Below are 23870 nucleotides of genomic sequence, written 5' to 3'. Positions count from 1 at the left end.
TACAGGAATTTGGTGGGCGGCAGGTTTCGAGCTGGAAATTTCCATGAGAGAATGCACATCTATATTAGTGAAAGTCTGAGGCAGATACTTGCACTTGCTTCTAGACCATAGGCGGCATCTGGCCGTTAGCAGTAAAGCTACTACTTATTCCAGGGAAGACAGATGACGAACCTGAATCTAAAGAGGAGAGAGCAGCTGATGAGGAGGAGGTTCCAGTGACTAGGAGGAAAAGCGAAGGGAGTAGATCTGTGACTACAGAGGTGTGACTTCCAGGCGAAGCCGAGGCGCAGATGGGAAGGGAACCTAGATGACCTTTGAGTACAGGCTGAATATAATCAGGTGACGTTAACCCTTTTTCTTTAGAGTATACAACTTAACCTTTCACTTTCCTTGCAGGTTGTCTATATATATAATGTATTCTGCGAATGTGCATGTGGCATTTAAATAAAGTATTTAGCTTGTTGTACGTTAGCATGTGTTGTGTACTTTTGTATAGGAGGATAGCCTGTTCTTTAGTCAGAGTTGCCTTAAAATGAACAGAGGTTAATCCTGGTCAGGTAAGTGGTAACTGGATGAGGGGGAAAACAAGCCCCTCGAACTAGAGAACAGGTTGTGCTCAACTAATAGTCTTTGTGTGATCTGATATATAGTCCCAATTCCCCTGTCGTGTACTAATAGGATGAGCTCGTGCTAAGGCTGCCGTGTAGGTAGGAGATTCTGGGTCTGACTGAGGCCGCGAGATCGTGTGTGTGTGTCGCTGCCGAATGGGTAGGAGATTCTGGACCTGACCCAGGTCGCGAGACTTTGTGTGTTGCTACCGGATGGGTAGGAGATTCTGGGTCTGACTGAGGCCGCGAGATCGTGAGTGTGTCGCTGCCGAATGGGTAGGAGATTCTGGACCTGACCCAGGTCGCGAGACTTTGTGTGTTGCTACCGGATGGGTAGGAGATTCTGGGTCTGACTGAGGCCGCGAGATCGTGAGTGTGTCGCTGCCGAATGGGTAGGAGATTCTGGACCTGACCCAGGTCGCGAGACTTTGTGTGTTGCTACCGAATGGGTAGGAGATTCTGGACCTGACCCAGGTCGCGAGACTTTGTGTGTTGCTACCGGATGGGTAGGAGATTCTGGGTCTGACTGAGGCCGCGAGATCGTGAGTGTGTCGCTGCCGAATGGGTAGGAGATTCTGGACCTGACCCAGGTCGCGAGACTTTGTGTGTTGCTACCGGATGGGTAGGAGATTCTGGGTCTGACTGAGGCCGCGAGATCGTGAGTGTGTCGCTGCCGAATGGGTAGGAGATTCTGGACCTGACCCAGGTCGCGAGACTTTGTGTGTCGCTGCCGAATGGGTAGGAGATTCTGGACCTGACTGAGGTCGCGAGATCGTGTGTGTCGCTGCCGAATGGGTAGGAGATTCTGGACCTGACTGAGGTCACGAGATCGTGTGTGTGTCGCTGCCGAATGGGTAGGAGATTCTGGGTCTGCCTAAGGCCGCGAGACTGTGGTTGCTGAGATTGCGAGGCTGTGAGGTCTTGATATATATATATATAATAGGAATTCCCTGTCCTTAGGTGGTACGTATATATGTGGTTATTTGGGTGTAAAAAGGCCCTAGGGAGGGGGTAACGTTCTGGTTTGGGTCAGAAGGGCTCTGTGGAGCGGGTTCTATCAGGAGGAAAAACCAAAGCAGAACATTTGGCGTCGTGAACCGTTTACGTATTCTGTGTGCGTTGTGTTGTCCCGTGTTTGCTGCCAGCGTGTGCGTGACTTTGTTTGTATGTTCTTTGTAATATACTGGTGTGTCTAGCATTTCTTCTTCTTTCTTTTCTTTCTCTACTTCTCTCTTTTTCATGATCTGTTCTAAACAATGTAAATATACTTTTAAGTTGCCTGTTGATATTCCCGGCTGGGATTCAATGCCTTGTGAAGCCCTAGCCCGGGAGTGGGCTGTGTAATTGGAGACAGACTTTTGAACATCACTTGATTCATTTGATTGGGGGCAGACAGTATGAGGTGCTGGCTCGTGAAGTGAGCTCATTGTGCTGATTTAGAATTGGTATGTGTATATTTCAGCGTGTCTTGTGAAGAGTGCTTATAAATAGCTTGCTACGTGAGGCAGAGAGGGCTGGATCCCTTTCAAGTTTTAGTTAAGGAATGCATATCTCCTGTTTTCAGTTGTAAAGTGCAAGTAAGATCTCAGAGCATGGCTCTGAAACGTGGGACTCCCTTGAAATTCTAGTCTCCGTAGTTGTGAGGAAGGGTGTTATTCAATAGGTGATTGATGGCATTTTGGAGAGAGACATGACAGTGTATGATATATTTTGCTTTAAAAGAGAATTGCAACAATGTGATTTTGGATGTGTACAGCTGATTGTGTACAATAAGTATAATATGTGGCCACTTCATTAACATGAACGTTTATTTCGTGAGATACTTCTAGAGTACTGTGCCCTTTTTAGTTGCAGGAAAGTGCAGGGAATTAATAGGTCGCTTTTAATTTCAGATGCTGGACACATATTGTGCTTTTGCGCCCCAACAAATACTGAACAAAACAGGGTTAGAGGCAATGTGATTTGCCTATGGGAGAGCATTTTCAGATTAAGGAATGTGCAGTCTTGCTGGAGGTAAGGAGTGGTTACAGCTATTTTTCCTCTCAGATCTGTAAAGAGTTGTTCTGGAAGTAGGTCATTTCACAGCGTCTTTCAGATTGCTGTTTGGGAGTCTTGCAATGAGATCATCCAGCAACGCTGGGCAGTGCTCCGGCTTTCTGTGAAGTCCGAGAAGGAATTCCTACGGGAGGGGTCATCTCATCTCAGCTCCTCTCCTCCGTAGGTAGGGACAGCTTCCTGGACATAACTGTCTGGGAGGCTTGCACAGGCGCAGGCCCCCCCCCCATGAGGTGAGTCGCAGACAGTCCGAGAAAGTTGGCAGGCGTGCATTTCTCTCCGACCTTGAAGGAGATAAGGTGTGAGCTACAGACTGCCGGAGAAGCCTCTGCTTGTTATCTTTGGCGAGAGGCCATTTAGTGTCCGCGGAGATTTGTGAAGGGGGGCAGCACCTGTGAGGGGTGCAGTGAGAGAAGTGAGAGAAGGAGACTGCCCCAGCCCTTCTTGCTGTGTATTGCAACAGAGGGATTTTTATAAAGAGTTTAGAGACTAAAGCGTTAGTGGTATTATTACACGATTCCCCAGAGCTGGAGGAGACCTATATAGACAGAAATTAAAATATTGTACTTTTTGAAAATGTTCTTTGCAAGAAAAGTGATGCTTGTTTCTTTTTCAGATTCGCCCAGTTCTCCGCGTATGAGTGGGACTCCCTTCTCCCGTGTGAGTGGGGCCCTCCCTCTCCCCTCCCCTTCCCTTCCCCCCCCCAAGCCTGGAGTAATACGAGACGGTGGCGGCTGATGCCGGTGGCTATCCAGACTGGACGGGGTCCTCCCTTATCAAGAAGATACAGCTGCTGATGTGTACCGGAGAGCATGATGGCCTGCTTCTTTCAACGCGAAATGGGTTCAGCAAAGTGTAGAACTGTTTCCTTCACGTGCGGCCACCATTATTTGCATGAAGGCGGTGTGTTTTTTCATACTGAAGGACTGCTTTTTTTTTTATTAAGGATGGAGATCAATAGAGACGCTTTGCAGCGCTCAGAGTAAATATTTTCTGAGTTAGTGAACAGTAATAACTTGTAGCTGTTGCTACTATATCTGAGTTTGACAGTGGAGTCTCCAGTTTAATCATTAGAAGCATTTGGAGCGTTCAACAGCTTGATTGATTTATTTTCTGTATCCATTCAACATGTATCCGGATGTCTATGAGCTATTTCTAGCTGCACCTGAATCCTGGCTACTACATGTGTTTGGAGAATGCGAACTTTATTTGCTCTACAGTGATTATCACATACCTTTGATGAGTTTTTCGCTGCCTTTTAAGTCATGCTTTGTTTTGAATTATGTATTTTTGTGTAGCAGCTTCAAGATATGAGTTGCTGTTTCCACATGTGCTTTTTAGTAGTCGTGACTTTTAATTTAGACATGTGGTTTTCAATGGTTTTTGCTTTCCATTGCGATATGCAGTACTTTCATGATCATTTTGCTTTTCGGTTATGTAATACAGTTGCTATTTGCTGGATTTTGTTTTTGACATATGTGAATGGTGATGCTCAAGGGTCATGGGGTGCTATGTTGTGAATCAGCCACTTGTGGTCTGACACTCTATGGTGACCCTCAACCACCACCATTCTGTACTGACCTAAGTGTGTTCTGCCTTTTAGTGAAATAGTCTTTCCAAGAATAGAAGGTATGGTATGTTGAGGTGCAGTCTTGTGGGTGGTGGTGCACACATGTGCTCAATGTTGTATACTGAGGGATTTAGCGTATAATGTTATTTGGGTTAGGTGAATTATGATTTTGACCTATCGGCTTTGACGTGGTCTAATGTGATTCTGCCTTTTGACTCTACCTTGCTTCAAACTTCCCTGTGTGTGTAAAGTTGTGTGGATGAGAATTATTGGTGTTCCTGCTTTGGCAGTCTATAATGCCAAATCTATTGAGAAAATGGCCTGCTGGATGGTGAAATCCATTAATCATACTTCTACAGTCTTATCCGACTTACTATTAGACGCCCGGGGTGGACATAGAGCCATTTTGCAAAATCGAGCGGCCATTGATTATCTTTTGCTTAAACATGGACACGATTGTTAGGTATTCTGATTATTCATTTCAAAAGAATTTATTGTTTTAAACGCGCAAATATGACACATAGGATATAAACCAAAGTGATACAATTGATATCGGGCAATAAGATAATAAATACATTAATATAAAATTAATTGGTAGGAGAGCAATTCATTGTCATTCATTAATCTGCAGACATAAGATAAATAAATACTTAAGGAGGGAAGACCCAAAATGATGTCTGGCAAAGATATATATCAAAAGTATCACCCACAGATGGCAAATTAGGGAGAAGAGGAAAGAGAAGAAAGGAAGAAAGAAAAGACGGAAAGAATAGGAAAGAGAAGAGGAAAGAAAAAGAGAGACAGAGAGAAGGAAAGGAAGAGGAGAGGATTTCCAGAGGAATCACCCAACATACAAGACAACACTAACCAGACAAATCAAAGGGATATTGCTCCACCAACCCTTCAGCGGCCAACTTCATGTATGAATCTAGGGCTTCCCATACACCAGAGGAAATAGAAGGAGAAAGATGAGCATGGTCCACTGACGTATGAGCACTTCGTAGAAAGGAAACCCAGGCCCACCAAGTATGGTAAGAGACAGACGAAAAGGATTTCCACTCCATGAGAATTACTTTGACTGCAATAGTTAACAAGAGGTCCAACAACTGGAGCTCCATGGGATGTAAAGGCAGAGGGACTGGGGCCGCCAACGGACCCAAAAGAATTAATGGAAAAGACAGTTGAAATTTGATGTTAAAGATGAGCATAAGGTGTTTGTGAACTGAATCCCAAAAGGGTTGGAGAAGGGAACAATCAAGGAACATATGTTGAAAATCTCCTGGTAGAAGCCCACAGCTCCAACATAAATTGTCTTCTTTGAGATTAAGTGAGTACAGACGAATGGGAGTCCAATGAAGAAGATTAATAGAGAAAAACTTAGACTGCGTTAGAGAGGGGGCAATTTTGTTACGAAGAGAAAATTTACCAATATCTTGCCAGGTATCAGAAGAGATATGAGCAGTAACACTATGATCAAAATGATGTAACCATTTTTGTTGTGTGACAGTATGGGAAGGGAGTGTAGAGGACGATAAAAATTTATAAATCCGAGACGCAACATGGCCAGTCCTGATCCAAAGCTGAAAAAGCGTAATCAACGGGGAAGAAGGATGAAGGTGTACTTTAGCAAGTGCAACCTTAATCTTAAGAAAAGTATAAAAATCTAAATTAGATAAAGAAAAATGTTGAGCAAGGGATGAAAAAGGGGAAGGATCATTGTTGGAATCATAGAGATGTTTAACAAGTGAAACACCTTTCCCAGCCCAGTAAGACATCAACTCAGGGTCAATATTAATTTTGATTTTAGAATTGCGCCAAATAGACGACCATCTAGTTTTATGTAATGGAACTGCTACCCTCTTATCGACCTTACGAACCGCTGCAATAGTGTCTAAAATAATAGAGCGAGAGAATGGAATAGAAAGGGTGTTTGTGGTTAAAAAAGATGCAGACGGTAGAGGGGAGGCCAGTTCCTGTTCTATTGTCAACCAAGCTGGAGCATGAATAGATGGGGAAGAAAACCAAAGGGCACCCTGGGACGCCAGAAAAGCAGTTTGATATTTCCCCCAATCAGGAAAATTACAGCCCCCCATATCATAAGATTTCCGTAAAAATTTATAAGCAATCCTAGCCCTTCTATCATTCCATAAAAATTTAGAAGTGAGCAGATCAAGTTCATGGAAGAAGGAATCAGAAAGCCTTACTGGAAGCATAGAGGAAACAAAATTAATAATAGGAGTGATCATCATTTTTAGAGTCTGCATACGGCCCCACCAAGAAATATGCTTCGGAGACCAATTTTCTAAAAGACGTCTCACCTTAAGAATAGTTTGGGATTCATTATAAGAAGCCGTAGCATATAGGGTGGTACAAAAATAGATACCCAGATACTTTAGGTGTTTGGATTGCCATTTAAAGCCCGCCGAACCCATATGAGAGGAGAAGCAGTAAGCATTTAAAGGAAACATCTCTGTCTTATCTTTGTTCAGAGTGTATCCTGAAACTTTTGAAAAAAGAGCAATCGTATCCGAGATAGCAGGGATGGCCAATGCAATATCATCAGAGAAAATGAGAACATCATCTGCATATGCCGCTGTTTTTATCTGATGAGACCCAAAAGAGAACCCTTTAATATCTGGATGCGAGTCAATCATTCTGAGGAGAGGATCAATGGACAACAAAAATAGGAGAGGGGACAAAGGACAACCTTGTCTAGTGCCCTGACACAGGTTAAAAAAGGAAGACGTAGCACCGTTCACCCGTATATTAGCTCTAGGTCGGGAGTAAAGAGACATAACCATACGAATAAAGGAATCTCCAAGATTATGTGCACATAGAACCGCTCGTAGAAAAGGCCAAGAGACCTTATCAAAGGCCTTTTCAGCGTCAAGGGCCAAGGCTGCCGCCGGAAGATTAGATCGTTTAGCGGCACCGAGAATATGACAAAAAGTACGAATATTATCCCGTGCAAGACGCCCCTTTACAAAACCTGTTTGGGAGGGATGAACCAAATGAGGAATAAAGGACTCTAATCGTTTAGCTAAAATTTTAGCAAAGATCTTGGCTTCCATGTTAAGGAGGGATATGGGACGAAAATTTTTGGGATCTGCGTGATCCTTCCCTTCTTTGGGGATAACTACAATAGTAGCATCCGCCGCAGAACCAGACACCGAACCATCCTTAATAAAAGCATCAAAAACGGATTGGAGTTTCGGGACAATCACGGGAATAAAGGTCTTATAAAACGCAATAGGATATCCATCAGGACCAGGAGCTTTACCAGACCGAGTAGCTTTAATCGCGGAAATGATTTCATCAGCAGTAATCGGGCAATTTAATGATTGATTATCTTCCTCCGAAACAACTTTCAAAGGAACCGACTTCAAGAACTCCTGACATTGTTCAAAAGAAGCTTGAGCCGACGGGGTATATAAATTGTTATAAAAATCGCGGAACACCTCAAGGATTTCTGCAGTTTGAAATTTTTTCCTACCAAGCTGGTCAGTAATAGAAGGAATTTGAAAAGTGTTACAAGAAGATTCCTGGAACTTTAAAGTGGCAGCAAGAATCTTGCCTGCACGATTTTTTAACAGCAGTCTCTTAGATTTCTGAGCCTGCAGGCCAATATGAGCTCTCTTAGTGACTATAGTATTGTATGAATACTTTAGATTTTTAATAGACTGGAGGCAGGTCTTATCCTGAGAATGTCGAAAAAGGGATTCCTGACGTTTGATCTCGTCTGCTAAGTCCGTGAGTTCCTTTTTAATGGCTGCGTTTCTCCTTGACATACATTTAATGATCTGACCACGGAAAGTACATTTAAAAGAGTCCCAGAGAAGAACCGGGGAACTGACTGACCCAACATTTTCAATAAAAAAAGTCTCAATGTCATTGGAAAACTCTCGCACCAAGGACTCATCATGTAAAATTTCTGTGTTTAGTCTCCACGAACGAGCTCGTGCCCTAGGGACAAAGGAAGTAAGAGTAAATGTGACTGCGGCATGGTCAGAAACTAAAATAGGGTGAATAAGCGGAGAAGAAGAAAATTGAACCAGAGAAGAGTGAACCAAAAGATAATCAATGCGCGAAAAGGACGAATGAGGGGAAGAAAAAAAGGAGAAGTCACTACCAGTGGGATTGTGAAGACGCCACACATCCTGAAGATGGGTAAGAGAGCACATATTAATCATTTGTTTGTGTGCTTTAGGGGGACGAAAGTTAAAGGCAGAATTCCTATCCAAGATCGGGTCCATTGGCAAGTTAAAGTCACCACCTACAATAAGATTACCAGAGTGAGGAGTATCCTCGAGCTTTTTGGTAATCGCATTCCAAAAGGCCGGGTCATCCTTGTTGGGGGCATAAATATTCATGACAAATAAGTCAGCATTACCATTGGACAACTTAGATAGTAACCAACGCCCCTCCGTATCCTGATCAGAGGAAACGATAGATAGCCCAGAGTGTTTAGAAACTAAGGTAATTACTCCATTCCTTTTACCACAAGCATCTGAACAAGCAACATCAAAGACCCACTCTTTCTTCAGAAACAACGCCTCCTTGGCAGAGAGCTTTGTCTCCTGAAAAAGGACGAGATCCGAAGAAAGAGATTTACAGTAGTCCAAAATCTTCGACCTTTTGACTGGATGATTTAACCCTTTAACATTAAGGGAAAGTATATTTAGTCCAGACATAGAACCAATATCAGGAGAAAAAGATATTCCATATGTGACAAATTAAGCGCAACAACCAAGAGAGCTAACCAGCAGACATCAACAGCCAACACAAAACAGGGTGAGACCAAAGAGGAAATCCGAAAAGAAGAAAGGAAAGAAGGGAAAGAAGAAAGGAAAGAAGAGGAAAAAGAAAGCAGGAGAATACAAAGAAAGAGAGAGAGAAGGGCCCATCCGGCAGGTCTGAAAAAGACCAAATTCATACAAGGGGGGACATGGAAAAAAGAGCGAGGGGCCAACAGGAGAAATAACAACAACAGCATAAAAAGCCCCAAAGCAGTGCATAGCCGATTATACATTTTAAAAGAGAACACTATCTAAAAGCCAAGAACCGGAAATAATTATCACTTATTAGAAGACAAAGCGAAATGAGAAACTGTAAAGGCAACACGTTTGACCAAATTAATGTATAGATAACAACTAAAATAAATCATAGAGAACGGTAAGAGCAGAAAAGAGAGAAAAAGAAAGCACGATCAGTCATTAAGAGCTGGTGGAAAGTGAACTAAGAGAAACCATTACTAATAGGTAGAACCAGACCAAAGCGGACTCCATCAAGAGAAAAAGGACCATAATGAAGAGAAAAAAAAAGAAATACAATCTAAAGCATACTATATGATACAATATGGGAAAGATACGTGAAATATAATGAAAAACGGTATATAACATCTTATTGATATAACAGTCAGTGAATCCCTATGGCAGCTAAATAAGAGACCTAATACTATATATAAATATGTAAAATCTATATACAAACTTATAGATAACTTGGCATGAATAAATAAAGCCATATACACGCAAACTGGCAGAATAAATATGCTTGCCTAAAAAGTGAACATGTAGATAAGAGGGGCATAAATGTATCAAGAGCAAAGCATCTCTAAAAAAACTAACCTACTCGAAAAAGATAAATAATGACACAATGTAATCAAATCACGCAATGAAAAAATCAATAAAGTAGGTATCTAAATGATACAATATGGGAAAAATAGGTGAAACATAATAAAAAACGGTACGTAGCATCTTGTCAATATAACAGTCAGAGAATCCCTTATAGCAGCTAGATAAGAGACCCAATACTATATATAAATATGTAAAAACTATATACAAACTTAAAGATAGCTGGCCATGAATAAATAAAGCCATATACACACAAACTGGCAAGATAAATATGCATGCCTAACAAAGTGAACATGTACGTAAGAGAGGCATAAGTCTGCCAAGTACAAAGCATCTATAACAAACTAGCCTACTTGAAAAAAACAAATAACACAATGTAAACAAATCACTCAATGGAAAAAAAAACAGTGAACTAGGTATAACTAGCAAAGGGACAAACAATGACCTACTCCAAAAAATATGAAATAACAAAAAACAAACATGAAGCAAAAGAACCGACCACAAAAGAATAAGATAAACCAGATTCACCACAAAAATCGACGCACATACCGAAGACATACCACTGAAAAGGAAAAGGACCATGACCTAATACGTCGAAAGACAAACTGGGGAGGCAATGAATGACAGGACGCTACGCGGACAAAAGTGAAGTCACGCCAACAAAAGAAGTTACCACAAGAAATTAAAAGGTTTATACAATAAGACTAACAACACTAAAGACCAATACACCATAACGATACTAAAGGAGCACCAAGAGACGACAAAAATACGTCAAGACCAATGGACATAAAGACCACTGCGCAGATCTAAAAGCAGCTAAGGACGACAAGTGAACATAAGTGAAAATAGAACCATCAAGAAACACTACCACGAAAAATTGGACAGATCATACAGTAGGACTGACGACAATAAAAGGCCACTACACTATAACGATAGGAATGAAAAACATAAGACAACAACAGCACGTCCAGAAGATTGGACATTAGGACCACCACGCAGATCTAAAAGAGGGTAAACCTAATAGACCTGGCAAAGACAAAAAAAACTCATTGCATTATGTATAGTCATATCAGGTGCCAGAGGAGCCAGGAACCAGCGAGGCCCCCATTTGAAGTTCCATCTGCGATTCCAACTGATTATCCAGAAACGAGGCCAGATCAGCAGGTTCATCAAAGATTCTGGAGCGCCCTTTGAAAGTAATACGGAATTTTGAGGGGCCAGCAAAAGAGAAGGGAACATTCATCTCGGCTAAACGCTTCCGGAGATTAAGAAACCCCTTTCTCCTAATGACCGTGTCTCTGGCAAAGTCTTGAGAAATTGAAATGCGATGGCCATTCCAAGAGACAACTCTAACCTTCCGCATATGAGCCAGAATTTGCTCAGTGTGTTGATGGCGCAGTGGCTTGAAAATTATTGCTCTAGGTTGCGTAGCAGACTTAGGACGAAATGTAGGAACACGGTGTGCACGTTCCAGTTCAAAATCCCTTTGGAAAGAAATTTGCAGTGTGGAAGGAATCCATTGATAAAGGAAATCAATCATAGAAGATGCATCTTTCTCAACATCCTCCGGAAGACCAAAAATGCGCAGATTAGACCTGCGGTTACGATCTTCTTGCTCAGTAAGGTCTTTCCGCAATGCTGCCATTGAACGCTCTAACTGTGAGAGAGATCTAGATTGCTTTTGCATGGAGTCCTCTGCGCCACTAATACGTGCTTCTGTGTCCGAAACACGAAGAGAGAGGGCCCTGAAGTCATTCCTGATGGCTAGCACCTCTACTTGCAGTAAATCTGTGTTAGTCTTGGTAGATTGCGCAATTTCATAGACCTCATTGAGGCGCGTCAGGATAGACTCAAGAGTGGCGCTAGGGTCCTTTTGCGCAGATTCAGGTGTAGGGGATAACTGTTTGGACCTTTTAAGAGACGCTTTAGAGTCTTTTGCGTCCTTAGCATTTGGTGACGGGCCCATATTCGCAGCCATAGAGCACACCAGCTCAGCAGGAGCAAAAAAGGTACCAAGCAAAAATAGAGAGCGCGCTCACATCAAGAGAGCGATAATAATGGCGTCTATCAGGGCAGAGAAAGGAGCTACCTCACAAAAATATCATGCCCTACAGATATCAAAAACGGCACCTTCCAACAACCAGAAACAGCCACGAAGTATGGAAATATCAGTCAACGAGACCTCCTAAGAGGGCGATGGCGGTGCGCTGACTAGAAATATGACAGTAGGAAACCAAACAGTATGGTCATAACAGGCAGCAAAGCAGCAGGAGGAAATAATAAAAAAATAATATAAATGTATGAAAAGTGAGCAACTTCACCAGTTCTTGTCAGTCCTTATTCCTGGCAAATCCGTGACAGTGACGTCGTCGTGCTGAGGAGAGAAAACATCCCACTCTTGAGAGAGACAAAATGGCGGCCGCTCGCGAAAATACCGAGCGCCACCTAAAAACGCCCGAAATATGGTCACCGGCAGCCTCAAATATCAGGAAACGTCTCTCATTACATGCTTGGCAGCTTCATATCCAGGAGAGCATCTTCAGAAATGACCGGGGCAATCCGAGGCGACAGCAAACCTCCGTCGGCTCTCGCTCCAGCGCAGAGCTCAAGCACAAACCGCCATCTCGCAGCGGCGTGCAAGCCACGCCCCCAGGTATTCTGATTATTATCGGCATTTTGATCTCTATCTGTTGTTTTATTCAGTGTATCCCTTCACTGCTCCAATTCTGCACATCTGGTACTAGACATAGATCGGTTAGTTTTGTTTCATATTACTCTTCCACAGATGTTAGTTCTATTGAATGTATAATAGACTGAAGTCAAGGGTGGAATGTACTGCTCGATTTTCCCGGCCTTCCGGTGTTGCAGGGCAATCCATATGACTTCAGTCTCTTTCCATCCGAGTCTAAGGACTGGAGTAGTGAATAGGGCCTATCTATTAGACACTTGTGACACAATCCCGTGCTCCTACCCATAGCTCAGGGCCTACACACATAGCTTAGGGGATAGATTCGTTAGCCTTGAGAATAACTTGCCCTATAGTGAGGGTATTTCATAGAGCTGTGTTGAATTCAGGCCTGGTAGGCCTTAAACGGGAGAGATGTTATTCCTCCACCGATGTTAGTCATGTTTATTGAATGTATAATAGACTGAAGTCAAGGGTGGAATGTACTGCCCGATTTTCCCGGCCTTCCCGTGTTAAGGGAGGCCTAATGTGACTTCAGTCTCTTTCCATTCAAGTCTAAGGGTTAGAGTAGTGTATAGAGCCTATTTATTAGGCACTTCAACATGATCCTGTGTTCTTCCCCATAGATCAGGGTTTGCATACATATCCTAGGGGATAGATTTGTTAGCATTAGGGATAATATGTTTTGTAGTAAGGGTATCTAATGGAGCTGTGCTGCATTCAGGCCTGGTAGGCCTTAAACGGGAGAGACTCCATCTTTCCTCCTGCTCTGGCAGCTTGGGAAGTTTCTAGGTCATAGGCAGTGTTTTAGTTAGGAGGTGTTATTCGCTTGGAGAGAACCGGTTCAGGCTGGCCCTTATCGAAGGATTGTATTCTCCTTCATGCCGAAGACACTACAACAGGCCGGCCGGCTGGGAACGTGTCCTTGGCACGGGGAGGTACAGGAATTTGGTGGGCGGCAGGTTTCGAGCTGGAAATTTCCATGAGAGAATGCACATCTATATTAGTGAAAGTCTGAGGCAGATACTTGCACTTGCTTCTAGACCATAGGCGGCATCTGGCCGTTAGCAGTAAAGCTACTACTTATTCCAGGGAAGACAGATGACGAACCTGAATCTAAAGAGGAGAGAGCAGCTGATGAGGAGGAGGTTCCAGTGACTAGGAGGAAAAGCGAAGGGAGTAGATCTGTGACTACAGAGGTGTGACTTCCAGGCGAAGCCGAGGCGCAGATGGGAAGGGAACCTAGATGACCTTTGAGTACAGGCTGAATATAATCAGGTGACGTTAACCCTTTTTCTTTAGAGTATACAACTTAACCTTTCACTTTCCTTGCAGGTTGTCTATATATATAATGTATTCTGCGAATGTGCATGTGGCATTTAAATAAAGTATTTAGCTTGTTGTACGTTAGCATGTGTTGTGTACTTTTGTATAGGAGGATAGCCTGTTCTTTAGTCAGAGTTGCCTTAAAATGAACAGAGGTTAATCCTGGTCAGGTAAGTGGTAACTGGATGAGGGGGAAAACAAGCCCCTCGAACTAGAGAACAGGTTGTGCTCAACTAATAGTCTTTGTGTGATCTGATATATAGTCCCAATTCCCCTGTCGTGTACTAATAGGATGAGCTCGTGCTAAGGCTGCCGTGTAGGTAGGAGATTCTGGGTCTGACTGAGGCCGCGAGATCGTGTGTGTGTGTCGCTGCCGAATGGGTAGGAGATTCTGGACCTGACCCAGGTCGCGAGACTTTGTGTGTTGCTACCGGATGGGTAGGAGATTCTGGGTCTGACTGAGGCCGCGAGATCGTGAGTGTGTCGCTGCCGAATGGGTAGGAGATTCTGGACCTGACCCAGGTCGCGAGACTTTGTGTGTTGCTACCGGATGGGTAGGAGATTCTGGGTCTGACTGAGGCCGCGAGATCGTGAGTGTGTCGCTGCCGAATGGGTAGGAGATTCTGGACCTGACCCAGGTCGCGAGACTTTGTGTGTTGCTACCGAATGGGTAGGAGATTCTGGACCTGACCCAGGTCGCGAGACTTTGTGTGTTGCTACCGGATGGGTAGGAGATTCTGGGTCTGACTGAGGCCGCGAGATCGTGAGTGTGTCGCTGCCGAATGGGTAGGAGATTCTGGACCTGACCCAGGTCGCGAGACTTTGTGTGTCGCTGCCGAATGGGTAGGAGATTCTGGACCTGACTGAGGTCGCGAGATCGTGTGTGTCGCTGCCGAATGGGTAGGAGATTCTGGACCTGACTGAGGTCGCGAGATCGTGTGTGTGTCGCTGCCGAATGGGTAGGAGATTCTGAGTCTGCCTAAGGCCGCGAGACTGTGGTTGCTGAGATTGCGAGGCTGTGAGGTCTTGATATATATATATATAATAGGAATTCCCTGTCCTTAGGTGGTACGTATATATGTGGTTATTTGGGTGTAAAAAGGCCCTAGGGAGGGGGTAACGTTCTGGTTTGGGTCAGAAGGGCTCTGTGGAGCGGGTTCTATCAGGAGGAAAAACCAAAGCAGAACAGCCCTCCAATCCGGATTCCCGACCTTCAATCTGGATTCCCACCCTTCAAACCAGATTCCCACCCTTCAAACCAGATTCCCGCCCTTCAATCCAGGGGATTCCCACCCTTCAACCCATATTCCCACCCTTCAATCCGGATTCCCACCCTTCAATCCGGATTCCCACCCTTCGATCCGGATCCCCACCCTTCAATCCGGATTCCCACCCTTCAATCCGGATTCCCACCCTTCAATCCGGATTCCCACCCTTCAATCCGGATTCCCACCCTTCAATCCGGATTCCCACCCTTCAATCCGGATTTCCCACCCTACAATCCGGAATCCCTCCCTACAAGCAGGATTTCCACCCTTCAATGCAGATTCCCACCCTTCAATTGGGATTCCCACCCTTCAATCAGGATTCCCTCCCACCCTACAATCAGGATTCCCACCCTACAATCAGGATTCCCACCCTTCAATCAGGAATCCCACCCTACAATCCGGAATCCCACCCTACAATCCGGAATCCCACCCTTCAATCCAGATTCCCACCCTTCAATCCGGATTCCCACCCTTCAATCCGGATTCCCACCCTACAATCAGGATTCCCACCCTACAATCAGGATTCCCACCCTACAATCAGGATTTCACCCCTTCAACAATGATTCATCCTATTCTATCAATATTCCTGCCCTTTGACTAGGATTCCTGTCTTTTAAACAGGGTTGCTCTCATCAGCAGGATACATCGGAATTCTCACCCATCAATGAGGATTCCCGCTGACTTAACAAGAATTGCTGCCTACCAATCAATAAGGATCAATTATTTTTTTTTGTTTCCCCACAATTCCTTCTCTTCAACCAGGATTCCTGCTCCTCGGCCAAGATCTTTCCCATTCAGCCATATAACTGCCCTTCAATAATGATGCGGTACAAAAGGGGGTGGTGATGGACGGAGCATCAGAACCAATCAAACACTCACACCCAGTCAACAGATCTGGGTTTGATCCATCACCGTTCTTTAGCCCACTCTGCCACCCCAGTTCAGACATGGCCATATGCAAATCAGTCTGACCCTGTGCCTCATGGGAACAGTCCAGCCCGAACTGCCAAGCCATGCCTTCCCTGGACCGGAAACAAGCTTCCTAGGACCGCTTTCTGGCATTTCAGCCGTCTTCAGCCAGGCTTGCTTGAATCCAGTGGCAAAGTGAGCAAGGTACTCACGTCTGAGCATACCCTGCCAACTTATGGCGAACAAGCGGTACAAAAGGGGGTGGTGATGGACGGAGCATCAGAACCAATCAAACACTCACACCCAGTCAACAGATCTGGGTTTGATCCATCACCGTTCTTTAGCCAACTCTGCCACCCCAGTTCAGACATGGCCATATACAAATCAGTCTGACCCTGTGCCTCATGGGAACAGTCCAACCCGAACTGCCAAGCCATGCCTTCCCTGGACCGGGAACAAGCTTCTTAGGACCGGTTTCTGGCATTTCAGCCGTCTTCAGCCAGGCTTGCTTGAATCCAGTGGCAAAGTGAGCAAGGGACTCACGTCTGAGCATACCCTGCCAACTTATGGTGAACAAAGCGGTACAAAAGGGGGTGGTGATGGACGGAGCATCAGAACCAATCAAACACTCACACCCAGTCAACAGATCTGGGTTTGATCCATTACCGTTCTTTAGCCCACTCTGCCACCCCTGGCGGTACTGTGGAGTTTGAAGAACCATACTGTCCTCGGTCAGCAGAACTCGGGCCTGTCCAAGACCCCAGCTACAGCCTTAGTAGAGAGTATGGGTCCTCCAAACATTTTCAAAGGGGCCAAAAAGTTAACCTGTGGTGTGATAGAGGGTGCCATAGATGCCAGCATGGTGGCAGTCGGCGGGACGGGAGGTGTAAGGTAGGCATAGGGGAAGTGACGCGTATACATCTGGTGGTTGAATTGCACCTGGGATCAATCCCAGCTTCCGCACTTGACCAAACTGTGTAATCTTGGGTAATTGTTTTATTTCACTTTGCTGATTGGCATTGTTCTCAGGGGAAGGGGGGCATGAATGTTTCCAAATTCATGCTTGGAAACTGTTACTTAAAAAACATAAAATGCAACGCACTTTTATAATCTGATGTACTATGGGGAAACGCTTCTTCTGCGGTTAATAATGCTTTGTAAAGTAAACTGCGGCCTGGTGCTGCTGCTCAACCAGGGGCCACATGGAAAGGTCCCCGGCCTACTTTGAGTATCACTGGTTGAGAGTAATTAAGAAACTAGAAAATTCAGAAAAACAGTGGAGATATCGTGAGTGAGTAAGGAAACCCAAACACGTCATTTTCCCTACATTAACATAACTCTTCTGACAGCGCAATGAAATGTTCCAGTTGGGCAGCTCGCGCTTCTTTCTCTGCGTGGCATCTCAAGGCCTCCCGCGGCCTAGTTTCGGATTCTAGCAAAGGAAATACAGCGTTCACCGAAGACAGTGGCGTCTAAGAGACATCAATCAAAGCCTATTTACTGTAATAGGTTAAACGCATACCACAAATCAGAGTGACTAAAGTCACAACAGAGAGTGACAAACAACTTCCCACGCACTCTCGACTCTCGGAGCGAGGGAGAGTGCTTCTCACTGAAAAGCCCCGAAGCCAGAGGGGAGGAGGGCCTGGTGAGAGGCTGGTGGGGCAGGGGCCGCGGGTCGGATAAAGACACAGACTTGGTGTCAGGGCCACTGATATTTTACCACCCTCCCCCACTCTAGCAATGGGGCACAGAAAGCATATGTAAGTGATTGGTCACCCCGAAGGTGGAGCAGGTGGCAGCCATCTTGCCCAAGTCTTTGACCTGCACTAGAACTCACGACTGAAATTTCTCGAGTGGCTGCACAGTACTTCAGGTGAGGTCTGACCCATGAAGAGGGCACAGTACTCCAGGTGAGGTCTGACTCATGAAGGGAGTACAGTACTTCAGGTGAGGTCTGACCCATGAAGGGAGCACAGTACCCCAGGTGAGGTCTGACTCATGAGGGAGCACAGTACCCCAGGTGAGGTCCGACCCATGCAGGGAGCACAGTACCCCAGGCGAGGTCGGGCCCATGAAGGGAGCACAGTACTCCAGGTGAGGTCTGACTCATGAAGGGAGCACAGTACCCCAGGTGAGGTCTGACCCATGAAGGGAGTACAGTACCCCAGGTGAGGTCTGACTCATAAAAGGGAGCACAGTACCCCAGGTGAGGTCCGACCCATGAAGGGAGCACAGTACCCCAGGTGAGGTCCGACCCATGAAGGGAGCACAGTACCCCAGGTGAGGTCAGGCCCATGAAGGGAGCACAGTACCCCAGGTGAGGTCTGACTCATGAAGGGAGCACAGTACCCCAGGTGAGGTCTGACTCATGAAGGGAGCACAGTACCCCAGGTGAGGTCCGACCCATGAAGGGAGCACAGTACCCCAGGTGAGGTCCGACCCATGAAGGGAGCACCGTACCCCAGGCGAGGTCTGACCCATGAAGGGAGCACAGTACCCCAGGTGAGGTCCGACCCATGAAGGAGCACATTACTCCAGGTGAGGTCTGACCCATGAAGGGAGCACAGTACCCCAGGTGAGGTCCGACCCATGAAGGGAGCACATTACCCCAGGTGAGGTCTGACACATGAAGGGAGCACAGTACCCCAGGTGAGGTCCGACCCATGAAGGTAGCACAGTACCCCAGGTGAGGTCTGACCCACGAAGGGAGCACAGTACCCCAGGTGAGGTCTGACCCACGAAGGGAGCACAGTACCCCAGGTGAGGTCTGACCCACGAAGGGAGCACAGTACCCCAGGTGAGGTCTGACCCACGAAGGGAGCACAGTACCCCAGGTGAGGTCTGACTCATGAAGGGAGCACAGAACCCCAGGTGAGGTCCGACACATGAAGGGAGCACAGTACCCCAGGTGAGGTCTGACCCATGAAGGGAGCACAGTACCCCAAGTGAGGTCTGACCCATGAAGGGAGCACAGTACCCCAGGTGAGGTCTGACCCATGAAGGGAGCACAGTACCCCAGGTGAGGTCTGACTCATGAAGGAGCACAGAACCCCAGGTGAGGTCTGACTCATGAAGGAGCACAGAACCCCAGGTGAGGTCTGACTCATGAAGGGAGCACAGAACCCCAGGTGAGGTCCGACACATGAAGGGAGCACAGTACCCCAGGTGAGGTCTGACCCATAAAGGGAGCACAGTACCCCAGGTGAGGTCCGACTCACAAAGAGGGCTCAGTGTTTCAGGTGAGGTCCGACTCACGAAGAGGGCCCAGTGTTTCCTGTGAGGTCTGACCCATGAAGAGGGCCCAGTGTTTCAGGTGAGGTCCGACTCACGAAGAGGGCCCAGTGTTTCCGGTGAGATCTGACTCATGAGGGAGGAACAGTACTTCAGGTGAGGTCGGACCCATGACGAGGGCACAGTGTTTCAGGTGAGGTCCGACTTACGAAGAGGGCCCAGTGTTTCAGGTGAGGTCCGACTCACGAAGAGGGCCCAGTGTTTCAGGTGAGGTCCGACTCACGAAGAGGGCCCAGTGTTTCAAGTGAGGTCTGACTCATGACGAGGGCACAGTACTCCGGGTGAGGTCGGACCAGTGGTCGAAGTAAGCGGGATCGGAAAGGCACGGCGTGCCCCTACTTCGTTAATTTTATGCAATCAGTTCCCCTACTTCACTGTTTTTAGAAATGCGTCCCAGGACGGCAAAAATAGCGAAACCCTTTAGATAAGGTTCGGCCCTTCGTGGCCGTTCGAGAACGGGCGGGGTGGGCTGAGAAGGAAAAGGACATTAATTGTTAGTCTCATCTGATTAGAGGGACTGAATTGTAAAAAAAGTTTCTACGCTTTTTTAAGTGATTAGTTGGAAGGAGTGGGGGCACAACTGATGTGTGGAATAAAGCATTTGAAATGTTTGTTTGATCAAAGTCAATGAAAGGGAGGAGGCGCTCAGTTGACCATGGCTCCATAGGTGAATTGTATGCTTTTATTTTGACAGACAGGCTTAGCATCTCATAGGTCTCTGGTGGTTCAAAGGGGGTGAATGTACTAGGGACGGTTTGTAGGTTCTGGTGGGCAGGATAACATTTATAGATCTCATTTTGAAAATGGATTACCACGTCCAGGAGTTCCTAAAGGAATATGGGATTGTGGCTGTGTGAGGTAGACTACTGAGACAATGGGAGAGAACATGGAGTTGATGGAGACACAAGATGCTATGTATTCAAACAGCGAATAGGTTGTCTCGGCAATGATAGTGCAGTTCAGGTTAGTAGCATTGGTTAGGGCAATCTTTCTTCTTCTCTTACCCTATCAGATCTATTAAATGGTTTTGTAGTCTGGGAAGAGGAGATCATCAAGATAAGTAGAGAAGCTGTCACTAAACGATGTCTCTGTGAGTTAAACGTGACGCAGTATGAAGAACATAAGATGTCTGCATCAAGGGAGAGGGAGTGTTAATGAGGTGCATTTTTATAAAAGGGCTGGGATTATCAGTTGCATTATGGTCAGCTGCACTGCTACGAGGTGGCAGGCCTTTACCCTGAGGTTAGGTGGTTTGGGGGCTAGTGGATTGGTGGGAAGCAATAGCACAGGGTGGGCGTCACCTGTGGGTGGCAGCTGTTTATGGGCTGAGGGAATTTTCACTGTGGTTAGTATTCATTTCTTTAGCTTCTGAAAAATGTCACTGAAGGCCAGCAGATAGTGATCATTTCCCTGAATCATCCTGATTGTGGAAGTAGATAGTGACATTTCTGAGTTTAATGACGAGATCTGTCTGCAGCCCCCTTGGATATTTAAAGCCTATCTCATGGTGAGATCGAATTGGAATGCATTATTCCTTAATTAAAGGTTATCTTTGAAGATTTCATTCTTTCATGTTCAGGCTTGTAAAGAAGGACTTTATCAGCATTTCAGGGTTTCCTTGCAAGAGGACCTATTTCAGTCACGTTCTAGTGCTTTTAGAAACAGAAGTTGATGGGTATTTAATAGCCCTCTGGACCAGTGCATATATGCTATGGTTGAGACCTACCGTGTTTGTGTTTGGGACTATCATGATTGCTGGGTGGATTTGAGCCAGACGTGAGTGTCTGCACTAACCTGGGCTAATAATGTAGAGCTTTGGAACAAAATGAGTCTGCTTGTGCACTAGTGTTTCTTTATGGGGTAGTCATGGTGGCCTGGATGACTTGCACTGTTGTGTGTCACAAGCGAGAGTTGGCACTAATCCTCTTTAATATTGCAGTGTTTCTTAGCAGAGTTGGTCTTTTTGGGCATGTTGGACGCACAGAGGTTGTCAAGCAAAGCTGACATTTTTGTGGATGTTGGAAGAGATTATGTAATCTTTTTACCCCTAGGGCATCATATATTTAGTAAAGCATGTCTCCTTGTTGCGCCCTGTTAAGACCACATTGTTCCTGCTTACATTTCACATGCTTTACTTAATCTTGCATTCCCTATGAGTAATTGCTTTTTCCAAGATGTTATTACTTTTATTTCAGGCAGCATATTACTCGTCTGGTGCATAATTTGAATTGAGTTGCATCAAGGTGTTGATAGCGCAGCTCAATTGGGTTATAGCTGAAGGCAGTGTGAGTTTCTCTCAGTGGGGCGGTATGGTGTTAAGTGGGGGAGAGGATGTGGCACTATGGCTAGAGCAGCGGAATTTGCAACTGGGGAACCAAGTTCAGCCTTCATGACCACTCCATCAAACCACTCTCCTGAGGGAGCACATTCCCATGTTTGACCTTAGAAGGCCCAGCTAGACCGTAGAAGCCATGGTGTCTTAGCACCAGCAGGTGGACCCTACTAGTGGCAAGTGTGGGTTAACCTTGAAGGCCTGTCCATCACAATTCATGATGAAGATCACCTCCAGTCTTGTGGGCAGGCTTAGGAAGCAACACACCGCAGAGTGACAGTGACTCTGTCACTGAGGTCGCAGGACCTTTGAGGCCAGTCCGCCTCCCCATTGATACCTCAATTGGCCTTGTTTCAGCAGTACTAGTGCAACTCACCATGGATTGGCAATGCAGGATTTGCACGCACACTAAACTAAGTTTGCATACTTCACAGCCTCTCTGCTCCATGCACAAGCACTTTTAACATGTACTGCCTGCTCTGGGGCCAGTAGAATTATGCAGCAAGAGAGAAAAAAAGTATGCCACAGTGTTGACTAAATTATGCAGCACACAAAAAGGCTGCAGTGTAATGCGGTATATTTTCTGATACTTTATTATTTTGACATTTTTATACATAATAAAAGTCTCTGCAAATATTTTGCCTCATTAGTACCAGTGCAACAGTCAAATGCAGCAGTGAGAAAGGTTACCAGGCAACCTTCGCAAAGGGCCCTCCACTTGGCAGCAACACAAGTCACATTTTGTTTTAGTAACTTTTGATCCATTTGAGCTACAAACAATCTACTAGTTAAAAACATCAGATTATGCAGCAGATGATGTATTATGTGCAAACATGGCAGAGCCATAATTAGGTGGAAAACATTTGCAAACTGGGATATTTTGTCATTCATGTTTGAACTGCTCTTGTGGAAAAAGGGAGAAGTGCTGATGACAGAAACTGCATGGCTCGGAGACAAAAGGCTTGCACTTCCACTTTTAAGTGTTATTGGTAACGTATCCAATTTTGTGAATACATTTTAATGTGAATAACTCATATTCAACCTTTAATAAACATGTGTACCCATTGGTTACATTAAATAATGTAATAAGTTGTAACTGGTCAGTGAAATACCAAGCAAATACTAAAAACTGGGATGTTTTGCTCTTTCTGGCCACACCTCCGACTCCGCCCATTGACCCAGTCCACAGGTTATTCCCGCCCTCTGATTCTCCACCCACAGTTCCCCTACTTTTTTCACCCCACTTCGACCACTGGGTCTGACCCATGAAGGGAGCACAGTACTCCGGGTGAGGTCCGACTCACAAAGGGCCCAGTGTTTCAGGTGAGGTCGGACCCATGACGAGGGCACAGTACTCCGGGTGAGGTCCGACCCATGAGGAAGGAACAGTGCTCCAGGTGAGGTCTGACCCATGAAGGGAGCACAGTACTTCAGGTGAGGTCTGACCCATGAAGGGAGCACAGTACTTCAGGTGAGGTCTGACCCATGACAAGGGAACAGTTCTCCCGGTGAGGTCCTACCCATGACGAGGGCACCGTACTCCGGGTGAGGTCCGACCCATGAGGGAGGAACAGTGCTCCAGGTGAGGTCTGACCCATGAAGGGAGCACAGTACACCAGGTGAGGTCTGACCCATGAGGGAGGAACATAACTCTAGGTGAGGTCTGACCCATGAAGGGAGCACAGTACCCCAGATGTGGTCTGACCCATGAAGGGTAACAAAGTATGGCCAAGTCCCTAAGGCGACTTGGAGTCATGCGTGCACAGCTCTATTGAGCGACTTGGACTCATGAAGGGGGCACAATACTCCAGGTGAGGTCTGACCCATGAAGGGAGCACAGTACCCCAGGTGTGGTCTGCCCCATGAAGGGAGCATAGTATCCTAGATGTGGTCTGACCCATGAAGGGGGCACAATACTCCAGGTGAGGTCTGACTAATGAAGAAGACACAGTGTTGCAGGTTAGGTGTTACCCATGAGGGAGGGATAGTACTCCAGGTGAGGTCTGACCAGTGACGGGAGCACAGTACTCCAGGGGAGGTCTGACCCATGAAGGGGCATAGTGTTGCAGGTGAGGTGTTACCCATGAGGGAGGAACAGTACTCCAGGTGAGGTCTCACTTAGGAAGTGGTAACAGTACTCTAGGTGAGGTTTGACTCATGAAGGGGGCACAGTACTCCAGGTGTGGTCTGAC

General features: G+C 45.9%; 1 protein-coding gene across 3 annotated transcripts in view; it reads right to left on the bottom strand.

Moving 5' to 3' along the window:
- The window catches only part of BTBD19 (BTB domain containing 19), a 1273384-nt gene that overhangs the window by 1132417 nt on the left and 117097 nt on the right, over nt 1-23870 (bottom strand). The window lies entirely within an intron of this gene.

Source organism: Triturus cristatus, chromosome 4_2 (genome assembly GCF_964204655.1).
Source record: "Triturus cristatus chromosome 4_2, aTriCri1.1, whole genome shotgun sequence".
NCBI classification, from domain to species: domain Eukaryota; kingdom Metazoa; phylum Chordata; class Amphibia; order Caudata; family Salamandridae; genus Triturus; species Triturus cristatus.
Note: the sequence above shows the minus strand (reverse complement) of the source record. Positions and strands in the feature narration are given on the sequence as shown.